Source organism: Myotis yumanensis, unplaced genomic scaffold, assembly GCF_028538775.1.
Source record: "Myotis yumanensis isolate MYYU_CA2020_CCGP unplaced genomic scaffold, mMyoYum1.0.hap1 SCAF_18, whole genome shotgun sequence".
Lineage (NCBI taxonomy): Eukaryota > Metazoa > Chordata > Mammalia > Chiroptera > Vespertilionidae > Myotis > Myotis yumanensis.
In genome coordinates, this window is record NW_027223769.1 from 5,966,747 (window position 1) to 5,989,620 (window position 22,874).

Consider the following 22,874-nt stretch of genomic DNA (forward strand, 5'->3'; position numbering starts at 1 on the left):
CCCTCTGGGAAAAAATCTGCAGCTTTCATGAGGTTCTTGAGGAAGTCTTTGACACAAATATGTTAAATCACCACTTAAGGAGAGCACAAAGACATCTATCTGGGCTTTAGCTCAGACACTACCAGTGGATGAATGACCTTCAACCAGTACCTTCTCCAAACTGGGCTCTAGATTTCTAAATTTTGAAAGGATGGTTATACTTCAGACCTCTCCAGGATATGAGAAATCGTTTCCAGCCCCTCACCTTCTTCCAGAATGTGAGCTCTGAGTAATATATGAGACTTTCCCTACTGTACCAACTGCTTTGAATCAGGAAATAGGTAATAGGGAGTTGACTTTGGGTAAGACCTCAAGGGAGAAGGATCTTACAGTTCCTAGGAGACTATTACATGCACCAACTAAGGTGAGTGAATAAAGACACTAGATTGAGATTGGGAAATGACTCTGACAACACAGAGAAACTCCTAGGTGGTTTGGATCTGAGAACTGAGCCTGAGAACTCAAATGTTTAGAACAGGGGAGACATAAAGGAGATTGTAATGATGCAGCTACAAGCCAAGGAACACTAAAGATTGCCAGCAACCACTAGAAGCTAGTGGAGAAGCATGGGAAAGATTCTCTCTCAGAGCCTCCAAAAGAACCAACCCATGCTAACACCATGATTTTGGACTTTTGGCATTCTGAACTGGGAACGAATAAATTTCTGTTGTTTTAAGCCCCCCAGTTTGTGATAGTTTGTTATGATAGCTCCAGAAGGCACTAAGTGTGCTTGTTGCTACTGGACTGACTTTGCTCTGTGGCCCTTTCCGCAGTCACAGCTAGGAAAAATATATTCACACACATACATATATGTGTATACACATAAACACACTTATATGCATACATATACATATTTTAGAGATCATGTGTTCATACCAGAATCTCTAATTTCAATCTATCCCCATAGGGGTCATTGTTGCCTGCCCTGATTTCATATTTGTATGTCCTTTCTTCCATAGTGAATACCCTGTCTCCCAATACCATAAACACATTTTCTTCTTTACTCAAGTCTATGATACATTTAAAATAGTTTCAGAATCACTTTGCCCATACCACTATAACATACAAATTTATTAAAAAGAGCTCAGTATTTGTTTGCAATTCCGCCCGCCCCCCCATATACACCTCCAACCCTGCCCAAGATTGAGCATATTTGTCAAATACTGTGCACATAAGGTACTTGGATTAGTTCATCCTTCCATTCTTTAGGGTTATGTTATTCATTTGAAATACAATTAGTTTCATTTCTGTCACTGTCCTTTCAGTTATAAAATTCCTTGCTTCCAATTCTTAATTTATTTTTGCTCAAATATGTATAATGTTATCATGCTTTCAAAAGTCAACAGTACACAAAAAGTATACTCAAATATCATTCCCTCCTATATTCCATCTATCCCATTTTGCTCGACATACTCTTATAGGTAGTCAGCTTCAATGTTTTCTGGTTTGTTTTTCCTGTTACTTTCTGTATCAGGAAAAGAAAGCATAATAGGGGAGGATTCTAGAAAGATAGCAGAGCAGAAGCACCAGGAATCTGTTTCCCTACCTCGACAATTGTCTGATGTAACTATATTGGAACTCTGGAGTCTATAGAAAGCTTGCAACCTCCAGAGGAAGACTTGGATGGTAAACTGTAGTTAATTTTGATCAATCTCAGCTCTTAGCACAGTAGCAGCTACCCATCCCCCATTCCCAATCCAGGAGTAGGTAGCTGTGTATATGTTCCCAGAGCAGCTTATACACAGTTTGTAGGAGCCAGGATAGGTATAAAGGACTATGTCTTCCAAATATTAGATATCTGTGCTCTCATTGCCAACTATTATGTCTGATCACAGGTGTAGATGAAGAGATGGACAACCATTAAACAATATACCTCCTCCATAGTTGCAAGCCCGTTCCTCTCTGGTTGAAATTTCTTCCAGGGGCTTTAAAAGGCTGATGCCCTTTGTTTCCCGCCACCACCTGTTTTGGGGACGAGGTGCTAAACAGTAGCTCTTTAAAAAATAACTGCATACTAGTATACAGGAAAAATTAGAAAGTGACCATGCATGCCAGGGACAGGCTCATGAAAGACCTGAGAAGACTAAGTTTACACATCAGGCTGACCCTTGACATAGAGACAGCCTATGAAAATTAAACAAACAAATAAAACACTAAAACAATAACACAGCAAACCAGGGCGGAAAGAGAGTCTCATTTCCAGTGTTAACAAATTACTAGGTTCAGCCCTAACCCGTTTGGCTCAATGGATAGAGCGTAGGCCTGTGGACTGAAGGGTCCCAGGTTCAATTCTGGTCAAGGGCATGTACCTTGGTTGTGGGCACATCCCCAGTAGGGGTTGTGCAGGAGGCAACTGATTGATGTTTCTCTCTCTCATCGATGTTTCTAACTCTCTATCCCTCTCCCTTCTTCTCTGTAAAGAATCAATAAAAAAAATTACCAGGTTCAAATGTCCAATGTTTAAAAAAAAAAACCCACAAACAACACAACAAAACCCAAGGCATATGAAGAAACAGGAAAGAATCAACTACTCTAAGGGGAAAAAATCAAATCAACAGAAACTATCTATGAAAAGACCTGATTGCAGATATAATAGAAAAAGACTTTAAAATAACTGTCTTAAGCTCAAAGAACTAAATAGATGAAGTGAAAGTAAAAAAAAAAAAAGTATGAACATAATGGAAATGTCAATACAGAGAAAACCTAAGAAAAAATGCTGAAAAGTACAATAACTTCAATAAAAAATTCACTAGAGGAATTTAAATGCAGATTTGAGCAGCCAAAGAGTCAGTAAACATGAAGATAGGACAATGGAAATTATCCTATGGAAACAGAAATAAAAATGACTGAAGTGAGTTTGGCTAGAGTGGCTCAGTGATTGAGTGTCAATCTATGAACCAGTTTGACTCCTGGTCAGGGCATATGCCCAGGTTGTGGCCTCAATACCCAGTGTGGGGCATAAAGGAGGCAACCAATCAATGATTCTCTCACATCATAGATATTTCTATCTCTCTACACCTCTCCCTTCCAGTCTGAAATCAATAAAAATATCTCTAATAAGTGAACAGAACCTAAGGGACACCAATAAGCAGACCTACATATGCATTGTGGGAGTGCGAGAAGGAGAAGAGAGAGAGAAAGAGAGAGACTCAAAAAAAGAGAGACAAAGAAGAAAAGAAAGAAAAAAGAAGAGAACATGTGAAAAAGTAATGACTAAAAACTTCCTAAATTTGAGAAGTGATATGAATATAAACATCCAAGAAGTTCAACTAACTTCAAGTAAGATGAACTAAAAAAGACTGAAACCAAGACACATTATAATAAAACTTTCAAAAAAGACAAAATTAAAAGCAACAATAAGATGTGAACAATCATAAGGGTGATAATTTGCTGCAACAAGAATCTTATCAGTAGATATCTTATCAGAAACTTTGGAGACAAAAAGGCAGTGGGATGATATATCCAAAGTGCTAAAAGAAAAAAATCATTAACCCAGAATTCTATATCCAGCAAAAACTGTCCTTTTAAAGTGAAGGAGAAATTAAGACATTCCCAGATAACAAAAGCTGAGGGAGTTCATTACTACTATACCTACTCTAAGAAATGCTCAGGGGGAAAAAGAACTAAATAAAATAAAATAAAATAAAAAGAAAAGAAATAAATGCTCAGGGAGACCTTAAAGGACACTTGACAGCAATGCAAAGCTATATAAATAAAGAACACAATAATGGTTAAGGACATAGGCAATTATAAAAGCTAGTATTACTGTAAAAGTTGTAAGTGAATTTTCTACATGTTTTAAGGGACTAATATATTTAAACTAGAGGCCTGGTGCACAAATTCGTGCATGGGTAGGTTCTGGCTGGCTCGCCCTGATCAGGCCAGGCCAGCTGGGGTTAAGGGCCATAGGTGGTTGGCTGGCCTGCCTGCCCCTGATTGTGGTTAGGGAGGCTGATCAGGGGCAGGCGGGCCATGGGGAGGGTCTGCAGGTGGTTGGCCTGTTGGCCCCGCCCCCTCTTCGAACTTCCAGTTGAACTCCCGGTCAAGGGGACAATTTGCATATTAGGGTTTTATTATATAGGACTAGAGGCCTGGTGCATGAAATTTGTGCACGGGTGGGGTCTCTAGGCCTGGCCAGCAATCAGGGCTATCTGTTTCCTTGCCTCCCTGCCTCCTCCTTCCCTCACCATGTCCTGCCACCACCCCACATTCCCTGCCTCCATGCCTCCCCATCTCCTACCCTTACCGCCTGCACACCACCACCTCGTGGTTCCCCACCTCCCCGCCGCCTCCCCATTTCCACCCCTCCTCCTTCCCTTGCCACCCGTGTCCACCACCACAAACCCCTGGTTCCCCATCCCAGCCCAGGGCCTGGCCCCGATTAGGGGGAGGTGCCAACTGCCAATTGGGGCCTGCAACCAGGGGAGGGACAGGGGGAGGGACCTGGGAGGTTGGCCACCGGCCCTGAGGATGTAGCTGGCCCTTGGCCCCCCTGAGAAAGGGGCCACATCTGCCACTATTCACCCCTGGTTCCCTGTCGCAGTCCAGGGGCCCAGCCCTGATCAGGCGATAGGGGCCTGCTGGCCGGGGGTAGGGGCTGGGAGTTGGCCAGCAGGCCCCATCAGTGATTGGGGCTTGGGGGCTGGGGGAAGCTCCTGCATTGAGCGTCTGCCCACTGGTGGTCAGTGCGTGTCATAGTGACTGGTCATTCCAGTCGTTCCATTGTAACAGTCACTTAGGCTGTTATATATATAGACTAGTGGCCCAGTGCATGAAATTCGTGCATGGGGCGGGGGTGTCCCTCAGCCCGGCCTGCACCCTTTCCAATCTGGGACCCCTCTGGGGATGTCTGACTGCTGGTTTAGGCCAGATCAGGCCTAAATCGGCAGTTGGACATCCCTCTCACAATCTGGGACTGCTGGCTCCTAACCACTTGCCTGCCTGCCTGCCTGCCTGCCTGATTGTCCTTAACCACTTCTGCCTGCCAGCCTGATCTCCCCCTAATTGCTTCCCTGCCAGCCTAATTGATGCCCAACTGCTCCCCTGCCGGCCTGATTGCCCCCAACTGCCCTCCCCTGCCAGCCCGATCGCCCCCAACTGCCCTTCCCTGCTGGCCCAATGGCTCCCAACTGCCCTCCCCTGCCAGCCATCTTGTGGCAGCCATCTTGTGATGACATCACATGCAAGGGCATAAGGACCAGCTAGTCTTTTATTAGTATAGATAAGGAAAAATTGTTAGTAGAAAAGCTAGTATTGTAACTTTTATTTATAACTCCAAATCTTGTTTTCTACATTAAGAAACTAATGCATTTAAAGAATTACTAGTTTATGTTTGGGGGCACACATTGTATAAAGATGTAATTCAGTGACAGAATTATAAAGGAGCAGAGTTTTTGTATGTTATTGAAGTTAAGTTGGTATAAATTCAAATCAGAGTGTTATAACTAGGGTTTTAAATGTAATCTCTATGGTAACCACAAAGGAAATAGCTATGGAATATATACAAAGGGAAATCTGAAAGAAATTTAAACATTTCAATACAAAAAATCAATAAAACACAAAAGAAGACAATAAGGAAAGACATGGGGCACAAAAATGCTATAAAGCATATAGAAAACAAATATCAAAATGACAGAAGTTCATCCTTTTCAGTGATTACTTTAAATGTAAATAGATTGAACTCTAATTAAAAGACAAAGATTGGCAGAATGGATAAAAACATGATTGAACTTGATTCTATTTACAAGAGATTCGCTTTACACAAATAGGTTAGTGACTCGCTTTACACCACCATGGTTTTGTCCGGAAGGAAGCCGGACATCTGGAAGATGGCCGGTTGACCTGGTATAATTAGCATATTACCCTTTTATTAGTATAGATATAAAAGTTTAAGGGCCAAATAGGTTAAAAGTGAAAAGATAGAGATTCCATGCAAATAGTAAGTAACCAAAAGAATACCAGGGTAACTATGCTAATATTCAACAAGATAGACTAAATAAAAAAGAGGTAAAAAGTACACTATATATCAATAAAAGCTTCAATATGGCAAGAGGATATAACAATTATAAATATTTATTGACAGCCCATCAAAATATATGAAGCAGCCCAGCCAGCATGGCTAAGTGGTTGAGCATTGACCTATGAACCAGGAGGTTATGGTACACATACCCGGGCTGCGGGCTTAATTCCCAGTGTCGGGCATGCAGGAGGCAGCCAATCAATGATTCTTTCTCATCATTGATGTTTCTATCTCTCTATCCCTCTCCTTTTCTCTCTGATATCAATAAAATATGTATCTATATCTACAACTATATCTATCTATCATCTATCTATCTATCATCTATCTATCTATCTATCTATCTATCTATCTATCTATCTATCTATCTATCATCTATCTATCTATCATCTATCGTCTAGATATACGAAGCAAAAACTGACAGAACTGCAGGGAGAAACAGATCATTCTACAATAATACTTGGAAATTTCAACATCCCACTCACAATAATGGATCAAAAACCAGACTGAAGATAAGGAAGTAGAGGATTTAATACAATATACCACCTTGATCTAGCAGACATACATAAAACACTTGACCCAACAGCAGCATACACATTCTTCTTAAATGCACATGGGACATTTTCCAGGATAGACCTTCTGTTAGAACACAAATTAAGTCTCAGTAGATTTTATTTTATTTTTTAGAAGTGGATAACATTTAGTTTTATTATAATCAAAATCACAACACTTTCTTTTTCAACTGATGCAAAGTGCACCTGCAACTTACTATTACAGATCCACTTTAAAAAGGTTTCCTATGACATCACAGCAAACTTCTTTCCCCCTTAGACAAATATTCCTAAATTCTTCCTCAAATAAAAATAACTCTATTATAGTAAATGGTAAGACATGAAATTACAGTAAACCAGGCACTTAAAAGGGCAGCCAAGAAATTTCCCAACAGCTTATTAAAAAGAATGTAGACATTTAAAAAAAATCCCCACTACCATGAACATAAATTGAGGTGTTCAGCCCTGGCACAAACAGAATTTTAAAAACAGAAATAAAAAAAAAATCCAATAGTATATTAACATTTTTACTCATTTGCCATACTGACAGTACAGATACAAATTGGGTATAAGTCTACAGACTCTTGAGCAACAATGTACAGCCTTTCCTCATCCTCCATGCTAAAAAATGCAAAAGTTTAAGGGCCAAAGAATACCAAATGTACAGGTCTTTAAAACCATACAAGTTAGGGTATTCACTAGTTTTAGCTAGGATACATATGGAAGACTGACAAGGGGTCACTTATGTATTAGTATAATAATGTGAAGCAATTAAAAAAAAACTTTAGTGGAACAATCCTGAAGAACATACCAGAATGCAAGTTAGCAATATAAGGTATCAACTAATTTGTTTCAGCCAATTTGAAGCATGTTCCAAAATGTAAAACTTAAATTATTTTTCTGTTAACAAGAACTTCCTATGTTATGAAGTAAAAAAGACTGAAGTGAAATGTTTTTTATTTATCACAAGTGCTGTATCAATTGCCTAGGACCTCAACAGTGTCATGGAAGTCTGTGAAATGTTCATGCATAATGTTATTGACTTATTTGACTTAAAATTGCCCCATAAAATGAAGCATTAACAAAAAAGAGGTTGAAAAAATGGGTTTAAGGAGGCAAATGCAGCATCTCCATTTAGATTATATAAACTCATGATTCCCTCAATTTTGAAATCTTGCAGAGAAGTTATTTTTTGGTCTCAAAATTCAGTGATGACAACATTCCTTACTCCAGATCTAGCATTTTTTTTTCATCATCACTGTCTTGTGAATCACCATCTGCTCCATCTACTTCTGGTAAATCTACATCCTCATCACCACCCATTCTGTTCACCATTTCAGAGAAATAATCAAAATTACATATGACTTCATCAGAATCATCTCCACAGTCTTTCCAATTCTTTTTGTAAACAACATAAAATTCACCTGTTCATTCATTTTTATAATGAATACTAGGGGCCCGGTGCACGAAATTCATGCACTGAGGGGGGGGGGTGTCCCTCAGCCCACCCTGCCCCCTCTCACATACTGGGACTCCTCGGGGGATGTCCTAGTGATGGTTTAGGCCCACTCCCTGCTCCCCTTGGGGATAGGGCCTAAGCTGCAGTATGGCCTCCCTTTGTGGGAGGTGACTGGGCCGATCAGGGGAAGGCACCATCCCCATCACCTCGCTGCTGCAGCCACTGCCAGTCACCGCAGCCAGCAAGGTTTTTTCATCAACACGGACTCCAGTCCCTGCACCATGAAAAATGACAACTTTCTTTAGGCATTTTCAAGATGTGTCTTTCATATAATAATAACTTCTTTATTATTTTTTTTATCCTCACCTGAGGATATGTTTCCATTGATTTTTAGAGAATGTGGAAGAGAAAGGGAAAGAGAGAAACATTAAAGTGAGAGGAACACTTTGTTTGGTTGCCTCCTGCATGAGCTCTGACCTGGGCTCTGGCCAGGGAGGAGGCTGAAACCTAGGTACATGCCCTTGGTCAGAATTGAACTCAGACCTTGCCATCAGCAGGCCAAGGCATTATCCACTGAGCCAAACTGGCTAGGGCAGGATATGACATTTCTTAGCCCTCCAGCAGCAGACCTTCATGCTTTTTTTTGCTGGGCGTATGCTGAAAAACCCTAGATCACCTTTTTGGATTCTTATTACCCAAGTTACTAAGAATATTACCAGTGGCATACAGAGAGCTTAACCAATGAGCGGTCAGAAAAGGTGTTTCCTCTGTAGTTCACACCAATCGCTGGCTTAGCCCCCCCGCCCCCAGGCCTGACACCTCTGGCCCTTGCCAGAGGCGTCGACCCCCATCACCCTCCGATCGCCAGATTGGCCCCTTGCCCAGGCCTGACACCTCCGCCAGAGGTGTCAGGCCTGGGCAGGGGACCCCCATCTCTCCCCAATCACCAGCTTCTGGGCAGCTTCTGGGGCCAGCCTGTGGCCCAGGATGGCAACTGGTGCTGGTGGCTGCACTGTCCCACCCTGCCTGCAGTATGCAAATGAGCCACCATCTTTGTTGGTGGTTAATTTGCATATTGTGCTGATTAGCCAATGGGAGGCATAGCGAAGTACGGTCAATTACCATGTTTGTCTATTATTAGATAGGATACTAGCATATTTTGAAAAAGCATTATACATTCCTAGTAAAAAGCAATATAATAAATATGAAATTTAAACTTAAAACAAGTCAAATTATTTGCATGAAAGGGGCTTTCATTAGATAAAAGATGGTTAAAAATTTTTTGCTCTTCCATTGAAAAGTAGAGTTTAGTTCCCTCTCCTTGAATCTGAGTTGTCTTAGTGACTTGCTTGGCCAATAGAAGCAGCAGAAGTGATGTTGTAGACATTTGAGGTCAGAACATAGGAACATTGGGAGCTTCCACCACAAACTCTGGGAGAATTCAGCTGCTGACCTTTCTATTCACATGACAGAGAGTGAGAGCAAGAATCTGCACACACGCTCTGGGCTTTTCCTTCCCTTATAAAAGCACCAACACCATCGTGGGGGCTCCACCCCTATGACCTCAACCAAACCTAAGTACCTCCCAAAATCCCATCTCCAAATACCAATGGATGAATGGGGAGGGGCATGAACATTCAGTCCATAACAATAAAGTTGTATATGTCTCTACTAGACATTATATAGCACAACCAAATGGTGTTTATCAACAGAGGTTCTATGTAAGAATTAAGCCAAAAATGATTTGACAATTTTTCTGAAGTCACTAGGGTATACACTATGTACCTGAGGATGGTACATAGATCTAACTATCTATATACTAGAGGCCCAGTGCACAAAATTCAGCCTGGCTTGTACCCTCTCTAATCTGGGACCCTTCTGGGGATGTCCCTGAGGGATCGGGCCTAAACCGGCAGTCAGACATCCCTTTTGCAATCCAGGACCACTGTCTCCTAATCACTCACCTGCCTGCCTGCCTAATGCCCCCAACAGCCCTCCCCTGCCATCCTGGTTGCCCCCAACTGCCCTCCCCTGTCGGCCTGATCTTGAACCCAACTTCCCTCCCCTGCCGGCCTGATTTGCACCCAACTGCCCTCCCCTGCCAGCCTAATCTCACCCCTAACAGCCTCTGCCTCGGCCCCCACCACCATGGCTTTGTCTGGAAGGAAGTCGGACATCCGGAAGATGGCCGGTTGACCTGGTCTAATTAGCATATTACCCTTTTATTAGTATAGATATAAAAGCCTAAGTGACTGTTCGACTGGTCGACTGGTCACTATGATGTGCCCTGACCACCAGGAGGAGCTGCCCCCTGGTGATCACTGCACTCCCACAGTGGGAGCGCCACTCAGCTTACTGATGGGTGCCAGATGAGCTGCAGCAAGCCTACCAAGCGGCAGGCGCAGAGGAGCTAGGATGAGCAAGAGTGGCAGACAGTGATAGACTACCAGTTTGGGCTCTATCCCTGCAGGCAAGGCCGAGGGACCCCACTGGTGCACGGCACTGAGACTCTAGTACTGCATAAGTGACAAGGGAATTCATTACACGTGATGAATGTTCTAGAACACCAGGGTTTGATGCTTTCGGAACTTGAGAGGGGTCAATTTCATAGACACTGGACTTAGACTGTACAGTAGTCCTGCCTATCTGAGGTTTTGCTTTTGTACTTTCAGTTACCAGTGGTCCACCATGGTCTGAAAATAGTAAGTGAAAAAATGCAGAAATAAATAACTCATAATTTAAAATTGCATACCATACTAAGGAGCAGGATAAAATTTCAAACCCTCTGGCCCACCTGACTGTTTGTCCAGTGTGTCCATGCTGTCTATGTTCTGGACACATTAGTCACTCAGTAGCCATCCAAGTTACCAGGTCAACTGTTGTGGTATCGTGGTGCTTGTGTTCACATCACCCTTATTTTTCTTTCTTTCTTTTTTTAATATTCTTTTAAAAAAAATAATTTATTTTTTATTTTTAATTAAATCTTTATTGTTCAGATTATTACAGTTGTTCCTCTTTTTTCCCCCCATAACTCCCCTCCACCCGGTTCCCACCCCACTCTCCACCCTCACTGTTCCCCCCACTGTCCTCATCTATAGGTGCACAATTTTTGTCCAGTCTCTTCCCACATCCCCCACACCCATTCCCCCCCCAAGAATAGTCATTCCACTCCCTTTCTATGCCCCTGATACTATTATAATCACCAGTTTATTCTGTTCATCAGATTATTTATTCACTTGATTTTTAGATTCACTTGTTGATAGATGTGTATTTGTTGTTCCTAATTTGTATCTTTACCTTTTTCTTCTTCTTCCTCTTCTTAAAGGATACCTTTCAGCATCCTATCTAATAATAAACATGGTAATTGACCGTACCTTCACTATGCCTCCCATTGGCTAATCAGCGTGATATGCAAATTAACCACCGACAAACATGGCAGCTAATTTGCATGCTGGAGGCAGGGCGGGACAGCACCATCCCGCCTGCCTTGCCGCCATCTGGGCTTGCTATCTGTGACCTGGGGCGGCGGGACTCCGGGTGTGCGACCCGACCCCGGGTGGTTGGGAGGGGCAGCAGCAATCAGCTGGCCCACCTGGGCATCCCGTGTGCTACCCAGGGCAGCACCCCAACTCCCTGATCGGCCCTGCCCTGAGCATGACTGGAGGTGGCATCACAACCCCCCTGTTCGGCCCTGCCCTGTGCGTGACTGGGGGCGGCGCCCCAACCCCAGGATCAGCCCTGCCCTGAGCATGACTGGAGGTGGCATCACAACCCCCCCGTTCGGCCCTGCCCTGTGCGTGACTGGGGGCGGCACCCCAACCCCCTGATCGGCCCTGCCCTGTGTGCCACCAGGGGCGGCACCCCAATCGCAGGATCGGCCCTGCCCTGTGTGCGACCAGGCCAGCGTCCCAACCCCCCCCCCCCCATCAGGCCCTGCCCTGTGCATGACCTGTGGAGGTGGGGCAGGCACCTAGGGATCAGGCCTGTCATCTGTCACCAGGAGAGCGGGCCTAAGCCAGCAGGTGGTTATCTCATGAGGGGTCCCAGACTGTGAGAGGGCACAAGTGGGGCTGAGGGACACCCCACCACCACCAATGCACAAATTTTTGTGCACTGGACCTCTAGTTTCATATAATACTGGTTTGGTGGTGATGAACTCCTTTAGCTTTTCCTTATCTGTGAAGCTCTTTATCTGATCTTCAATTCTGAATGATAGCTTTGCTGGGTAAAGTAATCTTGGTTGTAGGTTCTTGCTATTCATCACTTTGAATATTTCTTTCCACTCCCTTCTGGCCTGCAAAGTTTCTGTTAAGAAATCAGCTGACAGTCGTATGGGTACTCTCTTGTAGGTAACTAACTGTCTTTCTCTTGCTGCTTTTAAGATTCTCTCTTTGTCTTTTGCTCTTGGCATTTTAATTATGATGTGTCTTGGTGTGGTCCTCTTTGGATTCCTTTTGTTTGGGGTTCTCTGCACTTCCTGGACTTGTACATCTATTTCTTTCACCAGGTAGGGGAAGTTTTCTGTCATTATTTTTCCAAATAGGTTTTCAATATCTTTCTCTCTCTCTTCTTCTGGCATCCCTATAATTCGGATGTTGGTATGCTTGAAGCTGTCCCAAGGGCTCCTTACACTATCTTTGTATTTTTGGGTACTTTTTTCATTTTGCTTTTCCAGTTGGGTGTTTTTTGCTTCTTCGTATTTCAAATCTTTGACTTGATTCTTGCGATCCTCTAGTCTGCTGTTGGAACTCCGTATAATATTTTTTATTTCAGTCAGTGTATGCTTAATTTCTAGATGGTCCTTTTTCATAACCTAGAGGGTCTCACTAGATTTCTTGAGGGTCTCACTACATTTATCGGCGGTCTCACCAGACTTTTTGAGGGTCTTACTAAATTTATCCATGGTTTCTAGAAAGTTCTTGAAGAACCTTAAAAGTGTGGTTTTGAACTCTATATCCAGTGTTTTGCTTTCCTCCATTTCTGTCATTTGTGTCCTGTTTCTTTGTCTCTGCATTTTTTATGCTTCCCTGTGTTGATAGAGTGGCTTTCTGTGCTAGGTGTCCTATAGGGCCCAGTGGCTCAGCCTCCCCAATTACCTGAGGTGGACACTCTTGGTGCACCCCTTTGTGGGCTTTGTGCACAGTCTTGTTGTAGTTTAGCCTTGATTGTTGTAGGTATAACTGGAAGGAATTGACCTCCAGGCCAATTGGCTGTGAGAATCAGTTGTGGTTATGGTGGGAGAACTTCTGTGCTGGAGACACCCTTCTGGGGCAAGACTTGCTTCAGTGGGGCTTTGGTGCTCACTGAGTCTGCCCCCTGAGTGTGTCCCTTATGGATCTGAGGAGTTGTAATCTGGCTTTGGGATCTAAGGAGGTGCTAATTTAGCCTCTGCCTGAGGCTACCCAGCAGAAGTTACAAAGAGATCTGCAGATTCCCCTTCCTTGTTTGGGGTTTGGAGGTGCCCAGATGAGGCCCAGCTGTGAAGCAATGCAAGCTGCTGTGGGGCCTTTGCCTTCTCTTGGAAGTTCTGGGTCTGTCTGGCCCAGCTGCAGTTAGGTAATTTTTAGATTGCAAAGGGCTAGGGCATTCATATGCAAAAGCCTCTGCCGCAGCTTGGGTGGGGCGTGGTCTCAGGGGATCAATAGGGCGGAGCAAACAGCTATGGCTGATCCTCAGTCCTGCCCTAAGAGGCTACGCGACTCAGTGTCCTGGTAATCGCTGCAAGCACCACTGAGAGAAAGCTGCCCTCGAGTTCCGAGTTCTGCCCACTGCCAGACAGTCCAGTTTCTCCCCGTATGAGTCTGGGTCCCCAGAGACTTCCCAGAACTGGAGTTCGGAGCAGTTGGGGGCTTGAGACTCTCTCCAGATTCAAAAAGGCTGCCACGTCCTCAGTTGCCAGCCCTTGCAGCGTGCGCCTCTGTACCTCTGCACTTTCCTTCCGCACCTCCTCTGAGTCTCAGTGCTTTTCTCTTTCCTTCTAGTTGTGGAATTTCCACTCAGCCAGCTTTCCTGTGGTTCTGGATGATGTCCGTTTTGTCTTTTAGTTGTATTTTTGAAGTTGTTGTGAGAGGCAGCAATTTCCGGTGTTTACCTATGCCGCCATCTTGGTTTTTCTCTTTTTTAATATTCTTTATTGATTAAAGTATTACATATGTCTCCTTTTCCCCCATTGACCTCTCCCTGGCCACTCTCACCACCCCCAGCACATGCCGTCACCCCCCTAGTGTCTGTGTCCATTTGTCATGCTTATATGCATGCATACAAATTTTTTGATTGATCTCTTACCCACATGCCTCCCCTGCTTTCCCTCTGAGGGTTGACAGTTAGTTCGATAAGTTTCTGTCTCTGTATCTATTTTTGTTCACCAGTTTATGTTGTTCATTATATTCCACAAAGGAGTGAGATCATATGGTATTTATCTTTCTCCGACTGGCTTATTTCACTTAGCATAATGCTCTCCAGGTCCATCCATACTGTTGCAAATGGTAAGAGTTCCTTCTTTTTTACGGCAGCGCAGTATTGCATTGTGTAGATGTACCATAGTTTTTTTTTTATCCACTCGTCTGCTGATGGGCACTTAGGCTGTTTCCAAATCTTAGATATTGTAAATTGTGCTGCTATGAACATAGGGTTACATATATCCTTTCTGATAGGTGTTTCTAATTTCTTGGGATATATTCCTAGAAGTGGGATACCTGGGTCAAATGGGATTTCCATTTTTAATTTTTTGAGGAAACTCCATACTGTTTTCCACAGTGGCTGCACCAGTCTGCATTCCCACCAGGAATGCACTAGGGTTCCTTTTTCTCTGCATCCTCACCAGCACTTGTCATTTGTTGATTTGTTGATTTTAGCTATTCAAAGGTGTGAGAAGGCGCCTCATTGTCATTTTGATATGGATCTCTCTGATGATTAGGAACTTAGAGCATGTTTTCATGTTTCTCAGCCTTCTGTATGTCCTCTTTAGGTCCTATTTACTGTAGGTCCTTTGTCCATTTCCTGATTGGATTATCTTCCTTTTGTTAAGTTGTATGAGTTGCCTGTAAATATTGGAGATAAACCCATATCAGAGATAACATTGACAAATATGTTCTCCCATGTAGTGGGCTTACTTGTTTTGTTGATGGTTTCTTTTGCTGTGCAGAAGCATTTTATTTTGATGTACCCCATTTGTTTATTTTCTCCTTTATTTCCATTGCACTGGGAGCTGTATTGGTAAAGATATTGCTATGAAATATATCTGACATTTGGCTACCCATAGTTTCCTCTAATATTTTTATGGTTTCCCATCTTATGTTTAAGTCCTTTATCCATTTTGAGTTTATTTTTGTGTATGGTATAAGTTGGTGGTCTAGTTTCATTTTTTATGCATGTATCTGTCCAATTTTCCCAACACCATTTATTCAAGAGACTGTTTTAACTCCATTGTATGCTCTTGCCTCCTTTGTCAAATGCTTTGGTTGATGTCTGGGTTCTCTGTTCCATTCCGTTGGTCTATATGCCCTTCTTGTGCCAGAACCAGGCAGTTTTCAGGACAGTGGCTTTGTAAGACAGCTTGATATCTGGTATTGAGATTCCTCCTACTTTGTTCTTCTTTCTCAGGATTACTGCAGTTATTTGGGGTCTTTTTAAAATTTCATATGAATTTTTGGAGCATTTGTTCTAGGTCTGTGAAATATGCCATCGGTATTTTAATTGGGATTGCATTGAATCTATAGGTTGCTTTGGGTAGTATAGACATTTTAATGATGTTTGTTCTATTAATCTATGAACCCGGAATATTCTTCGATTTGTTTATATCTTCCTCTATCTCTTTTTTTCAATGTCCTGTAGTTTTCTGAGTACAGGTCTTTTAACCCCTTTGTTAAGTTTATTCCTAGGTATCTTAATATTTTTTGTTGCAATGGTAAATGGCGTGATTTTTAAAATTTATTTTTCTATAAGTTCATTATCTATATGTATAAAACCCTAATATGCAAATAGACCAATCAGCAGAACAACTGAACAACTGGTTGCTATGATGTGCACTGATCACCAGGAGGCGTGCATGGAACATGGCTGGCATTGGCAGCAGGTGGTAGAGCATGGAACATGGTGGGCATCAGCCATGATGGGATGATGGAGCAGGTGAGCGGGGGCACCAGACCAAGGTGGGGCACCAATCACTATCATTGGGGTGAGCCTCTGGTAGTTACTGAAAATTCTTTGCTCCCATACCCTGCAGTCCTTCCAGGCACTCACACCTGCTGCCAGCACCACCTCTTGCACCTGCTGCTGGCGCCTAGCACCAGCCCCGATCGCTTGGTTCCATCAGTGGGTGCGAGCGCCACCTGCCATCCCCGATTGCCCTTCAGGGCTTCTCTACCTCCCCCTGCTCCTGAGGGGTGATTAGGGCAGGTAGCCACCTCTTGCACTTGCTGCCGGTGACAGCCCCACTTGCCCCTGCTGCTGGTGCTGGAGCCACTGCTTGCACCCGCTGCCAGCACCCAGCACTGGCCCCAATCGCTCTGCGCTGTCAGTGGGTGCGAGCAGGGCTGGTGCTGTCAGCACGCGGGAGTGGCAGCGGCAGTGAGGGTGGGACTGCCAGCTGACAGGGGATCAGGGGCTGCAGCAGGAGGGGTCAAGTGGGGGCATGGTGGATGGGCGTAGACCTGCCCCTGTGCCCACTACAGCCTTGCGGACCACAGATCCTTTCAAGCTGCACGAATTCCTGTACTGGGCCCCTACTCTATAATAATAAAAGCATAATATGCTAATTAAATCAGACAGCTGAATGACCTTCTTGACGTCATTCCAGAATCCTTCCTGATGAAGCCACAGCGACGGGGGCTGAGGCAGAGGGGTTAGGGGTGATCAGGCAGGCAGAGAAGTGGTTAGGGGCAATGAGGTAGGCAAGAATAGTAGTTAGGGGCAATCAGGCAGGCAGGCAAGTGGATAGGAGCCGGCAGTCCCTGATTGCGAGAGGGTGCAAGCCAGGCTGAGGGACTCAACCCTTCCCTGTGCACAGATTTCATAAACTGGGCCTCTAGTTGGTGTAAAAAAAACCCCATAGATTTCTGGGTGTTAATTTTGTATCCTGTTACATTGCTAAATTCCTTTATTAAGTCTAATAGTTTTTCTGATGGAGTCTTTAGGGTTTCCTATGTACAATATCATGTCATCTGCAAATAATGATAGTTTTACTTCTTTTTTTCCAATTTGGATGCCTTTTATTTCTTCTTGTCTAATCGCTATGGCTAGCACTTCCAGTACTATGTCAAACAAGAGTGGTGAGAGTGGGCATCCCTGTCCTCTTCCTGTTCTTAGGGGAAATGGTTTTGGTTTTCTCCCATTGGGTATGATGTTGGCTGTACGTTTGTCATATAAGGCTTTTATTATGTTGAGGTATGATCCCTCTAGTCTAGTGATGGTGAACCTATGACACGCGTGTCAGAGGTGACATGAGAACTCATTTTTTGGTTGATTTTTCTTTGTTAAATGGCATTTAAATATATAAAATAAATATCAAAAATATAAGTCTTTGTTTTACTATGGTTGCAAATATCAAAAAATTTCTATATGTGACACGGCACCAGAGTTAAGTTAGGGTTTTTCAAAATGCTAGCACACTGAGCTCAAAAGGTTCACCGTCACTGCTTTAGTCCCACTTTGCTGAGGGTTTTTATCAAGAAAGGAAGTTGGATTTTGTCAAATGCTTTTTCTGAATCGATTATTATGACTGTGATTTTTTTGTCTCTCAATTTGTTTTTGTGATGTATAATGCTTATTGATTTGTGGATACTGTACCAGCCTTGCATAAATAAATCCCATTTGATCATGGTGTATGATCTTTCTAATGTAATGCTGGATCTGATTTGCTACAATTTTGTTGAGGATTTCAGCATCTATGTTCATCAGAGATATTTGCCTATAATTCTCTTTCTTTGTAGTGTCTTTATCTTGTTTTGGAATTAGGGTAATGCTGGCTTCAGAGAAAGAGCTTGGAAATGTGCCTTCCTCTTGAATTTTTTGGAATTGTCTGAGGATGATAGGTTTTAGTTCTTCTCTGAATGTTTGTTAAAAGTTCCCTGTGAAGCAGTCTGGTGAATTCAGATTATTTTATTCTTCCTGATTGAGTTTTCTAAGTTTGTATTTTTCTAGGAATATGTCCATTTCATCAAGGTTGTCCAGTTTGTTGGAGTGGAGTTGTTCATAGTATATATTTTTCAATTCTTTGTATGTCTGTGGGGTCGATTGTTACTTCACCTCTTTCATTTCTGATTTTGTTTTTTTGGGTCCTCTCTTTGCTTCTTGGTGAGTCTGTCTAGAGGTTCATCAATCTTGTTTATCCTTACAAAGAACCAGCTGCTGGTTTCATTGATCTTTTGTATTGTTTATTGGTCACTATGTCATTTATTTCCACTCTGATCTTTATTATTTCCTCCCTTCTGCTCACTCTGGGATTTTCTTGTTGCTCTATTTCTAATCCTTTAAGTTGTAGAGTTAGATAATTTATTGCCACTATTCCTTCCTTCCTTCCTTCCTTCCTTCCTTCCTTCCTTCCTTCCTTTTCTTTTCTTTTCTTTTCTTTTCTTTTCTTTTCTTTTCTTTTCTTTTCTTTTCTTTTCTTTTCTTTTCTTTTTTCTTTCTTTCTTTCTTTCTTTCTTTCTTTCTTTCTTTCTTTCTTTCTTTCTTTTTCTTTCTTTCTTTCTTTCTTTCTTTCTTTCTTCCTTCCTTCCTTCCTTCCTTTCTTTCTTTCTTTCTTTCTTTCTTTCTTTCTTTCTTTCTTTCTTTCTTTCTTTCTTTCTTTTTAAAAAATCCTTTATTAGTTAAGGTATTACAAATGTGTCCTCATTCCCCCATTAACCCCCATTCTCCCCCCACACACACACTCATGCTTTCATCCTCCGGTTGTCCATGTCTATTGGTTTGGCTTATATGCATGCATACAAGTCCTTTGGTTGATCTCTTTCCCTTACCCCATCCCTACCCTACTTTCCTTCTGGGGATTGATAGTCTGATTGCTGTTTCTCTGTCTTTGTATCTGTCCCTGTTCATCAGTATATGTTCTCTATAATCCACAAAGGAGTGAGATCATGTGGTATTTATCTTTCTCTGACTGGCTTATTTCACTTAGCATAATGCTCTCCAGTTCCATCCATGCTGTTGCAAAAGGCAAGAGTTCCTTCTTTTTTACCACAGCATAGTATTCCATCGTGTAGATGTACCACAGTTTTTTAATCCACTCATCTGCTGATTGGTGTTTCTGGTTTCTTGGGATATATTCCTAGAAGTGAGATCACAGGGTCAAATGGGAGTTCCATTTTTAGTTTTTTGAGGAAACTCCATACTGTCGTCAATAGTGGCTGCACCAGTCTGCATTCCCACCAGCAGTGCACAAGTGTTCCTTTTTCTCCACATCCTCTCCAGCACTTGTTATTTGTTGATTTGTTGATGATAGCCATTCTGACAGGTGTGAGATGGTACCTCATTGTTGTTTTGATTTGCATCTCTCAGATGTTTAGTGACTTTGAGCATGTTTTCATATGTCTCTTGGCTTTCTGAATGTCCTCTTTTGAAAGGTGTCTATTTAGCTCCTTTGCCCATTTTTTGATTGGATTGTTTATCTTCTTTTTGTTAAGTTGTATGAGTTCCCAGTAAATTTTGGAGATTAGGCCCTTATCAGATATGACGTTGGCAAATATGTTTTCCCATGAAGTGGGTTTTCTTGTTGTTTTGTTGATGGTTTCTTTTGCTGTGCAGAAGCATTTTATTTTGATGTAGTCCCATTTGTTCATTTTCTCTTTAGTTTCAACTGTCCTAGGAGCTGTATCAGTGAAGAAATTGTTTTGGCATATGTCTGAGATTTTGTTGCCTTTGTATTCTTCTAGAATTTTTATGGTTTCCTGTCGTACATTTAAGTCCTTTATCCATTTTGAGTTTATTCTTGTGTATGGTGTAAGTTGGTGGTCTAGTTTCATTTTCTTGCATGTATCTGTCCAGTTTTCCCAACACCATTTATTGAAGAGACTATCTTGGCTCCATTGTATGTTCATGCCTGCTTTGTCAAAAATTAATTGAGCACATTGGTTCGGGCTAATTTCTGGACTCTCTATTCTATTCCACTGATCTATATGTCTGTTCTTGTGCCAGGACCAGGCAGTTTTGAGAACAGTGGCTTTGTAATACAGCTTGATATCTGGCATTGAGATCCCACCTACTTTGTTCTTTTTCAGGATCGTTGCAGCTATTCGGGGTCTTTTTTTATTCCAGGTGAATTTTTGGAGAGTTCGTTCTAGATCTTTGAAGAAGGCCATTGGTATTTTAATGGGAAGTGCGTTGAATTTATAGATTGCTTTGGGTAGTATGGACATTTTAATGATGTTGATTCTACCAATCCAAGAACATGGTATGTTCTTCCATCTGTTTATGTCTTCCTCTATCTCTTTTTTCAACGTCCTGTAGTTTTCTGAGTAGAGGTCTTTAACCTCTTTAGTTAAGTTTATTCCTAGGTATCTTAATTTTTGGTGCGATGGTAAATGGGATTGTTTTTCTAATCTCTCTTTCTGAAAGTTCACTATTGGTGTATAGAAATGCCTCAGATTTCTTGGGGTTAATTTTGTATCCTGCTACATTGCCAAATTCATGTATTAAGTCTAGTAGCTTTTTGATGGAGTCTCTAGGGTTTTGTATGTATAATATCATGTCATCTGCAAATAAGGACAGTTTTACTTCCTCTTTTCCATTTTGGATGCCTTTTATTTCTTCTTCTTGCCTAATTGCAATGGCTAATACTTCCAGTACTATGTTGAACAGGAGTGGTGAGAGTGGGCATCCCTGTCTTGTTCCTGTTCTTAGGGGAAATGGTGTTAGTTTTTGACCATTGAGTATGATGTTGGCTGTGGGCCTGTCATATATGGCTTTTATTATGTTGAGGTATGATCCTTCTATTCCCACCTTTCTGAGAGTTTTTATCAAAAATGGGTGTTGGATTTTGTCGAATGCTTTTTCTGCATCAATTGATATGACCATGTGGTTTTTTTCTTTCAATTTGTTTATGTGATGTATCACATTTATTGATTTACGGATGTTGTACCATCTTTGCATCTCTGGGATAAATCCTACTTGGTCATGGTGTATGATCCTTCTGATGTACTGCTGGATCCAATTTGCTAAGATTTTGTTGAGGATTTTGGCATCTATGTTCATGAGGGATATTGGCCTGTAATTCTCTTTCATTGTGATGTCTTTACCTGGTTTTGGTATTAGGGTGATGCTGGCTTCATAGAATGAGCTTGGAAGTGTTCCTTTCTCTTGAATTTTTTGTAGTAGTCTGAGGAGGGTAGGTTTTAGTTCTTCCTTGAATGTTTGGTAGAACTCCCCTGTGAAGCCGTCTGGCTCTGAGCTTTTGTTTGCTGGAAGCTTTCTGATGACTGCTTCAATTTCTTCCATAGTTATTGGCCTATTGAGGTTTTTAGATTCTTCCTGATTGAGTTTTGGAATGTTGTATTTTTCTAGGAATTTGTCCATTTCCTCCAGGTTGTCTAGTTTGTTGGAGTAGAGTTGCCCATAGTATTGTTTAACAATCATTTGTATTTCTGTGGGGTCTGTTGTTATTTCGCCTCTATCATTTCTGATTTGGTTTATTTGGGACCTCTCTCTTTGCTTCTTGGTGAGCCTGGCTAGGGGTTTGTCAATCTTGTTTATCCTTTCAAAGAACCAGCTCTTGGTTTCATTGATTTTCTGTATTGTTTTTTTGGTCTCTATTTCATTGATTTCTGCTCTAATCTTTATTATCTCCTTCCTTCTGCCCACTCTGGGGTTTTCTTGTTGCTCTCTTTCTAATTCTTTGAGTTGTAGAGTTAGATGATTAACTACCATTTTTTCTTGTTTTTTGAGATAGGCCTGTAGAGCTATAAACTTCCCTCTCAGGACTGCTTTCATTGTGTCCCAGAGGTTTTGGGTTGTTGTGTTTTCATTGTCATTAGTCTCCAGGATGTTTTTAATTTCTTCTTTGATGTCATCGGTAACCCAATCAATATTTAATAACATGCTATTCAGCTTCCAAGTGTTTGAGTATTTTGGGTTGTTTTTATTGTAGTTTATTTCTAACATTATGCCATCGTGGTCTGAGAAGATGCTTTTTATGATTTCAATCTTCTTGAATTTGGGGAGACTTTGCTTGTGACCCAATATGTGGTCTATTTTTGAATATGTCCCATGAGCACCTGAGAGGAATGTATATTCCGCAGCTGTGGGGTGAAGTGTTCTGAAGATGTCAATTAAGTCCATCTGATCTAGTGAGTCATTTAGGATTGCTGTTTCTTTGCTGAGTTTTTGTCTAGCGGATTTATCCAGTGATGTCAGTGGTGTATTAAAGTCCCCTACTATGATTGTATTGTTGTCGATCTCTCCCCTGATATCTTCCAGAAGTTTTCTTATGTATGTGGGTGCTCCTGCATTGGGTGCATATATGTTTACCAGGGTTATATCTTCTTGTTGTATTGATCCCTTTAGTATTATGAAGTGGCCTTCCTTATCTCTGGTTATGGCCTTCACTTTGAGATGTATTTTGTCAGATATAAGTATTGCTACCCCAGCTTTCTTTTCCTTTCCATTTGCGTGAAAGATATTTTTCCATCCCTTCACTTTCAGTCTGTGTGAGTCCCTTCTAATGAGGTGGGTCTCTTGTAGACAGCAGATGTATGGGTCATGTTTTTTATCCATTCAGCCACTCAATGTCTTTTGGTTGGAGCATTTAGTCCATTTACATTTAAAGTTATTATTGAAAGGTACTTGTTTGTAGCCATTTCTTTTTGTGTGTGTGTGT